This window comes from Nannospalax galili, unplaced genomic scaffold, assembly GCF_000622305.1.
Source record: "Nannospalax galili isolate Female #2095 unplaced genomic scaffold, S.galili_v1.0 scaffold1199, whole genome shotgun sequence".
NCBI lineage: Eukaryota > Metazoa > Chordata > Mammalia > Rodentia > Spalacidae > Nannospalax > Nannospalax galili.
Window position 1 is genome coordinate 97,039 of NW_008342713.1, and position 623 is coordinate 97,661.

The 623-nt window shown below is 56.5% G+C and overlaps 1 protein-coding gene across 1 annotated transcript in view; it reads left to right on the forward strand.

The window, feature by feature from the left end:
* The window catches only part of C2cd6 (C2 calcium dependent domain containing 6), a gene marked incomplete at its 5' end in the record, with an annotated part of 123,566 nt that overhangs the window by 72,148 nt on the left and 50,795 nt on the right, over positions 1 to 623 (forward strand).

Consider the following 623-nt stretch of genomic DNA (forward strand, 5'->3'; position numbering starts at 1 on the left):
GCCTGCACCACCGGCTAACTCTCCTAGCCTGCACTACTATCCTCAGGCCTCTTGGGGTAAGTCTATAGCGCAGCTCTCCGCGTCGGGACTCCCTAAGCCTCATTCACCCTTCCTCCCCACCCCCCATCCCCCTGCCTCCCCGCCTGCTGTTCTATACTCTAGTTTGGACCCTGTGCCATTCCTAGTCTTGGGGCCCCAGACACCTGGGGAACCAATACTGTTTCCTGATCCTTCTCTTTTCCTGATCCTTCTCACCCAGAGCAACTCAGTCCCAGAGCACCGCTTCTGGTCCTGGCCCTGCCCTCATCTCCCTCTACTTCCCTGGTCCTGGAACACCCGCCAGCCTCTTTCTGGGGCTGACAGCCTCTTTCTGGGGCTCTGAGGCTTACCTTTACTCTCCCTGAACCTTTGCATCCAGTACAACCCAGCTACTCAATCCACTCCCTGGGAAATCTTGGGGCTTTTTCCCTCCCCATCTGCCTTTGTATCCCTGCGTGGCGTGGCCACGGCCAGGGTCTCAGGTCAGTGTCACCCAAGTTCCTGAGGCCAAAAGCATTCTTAGAAGATTCCAGACCTAAGGAGAAAGTCTGAAAACTTCTGATCCACATTGGAGTTGGGCCACC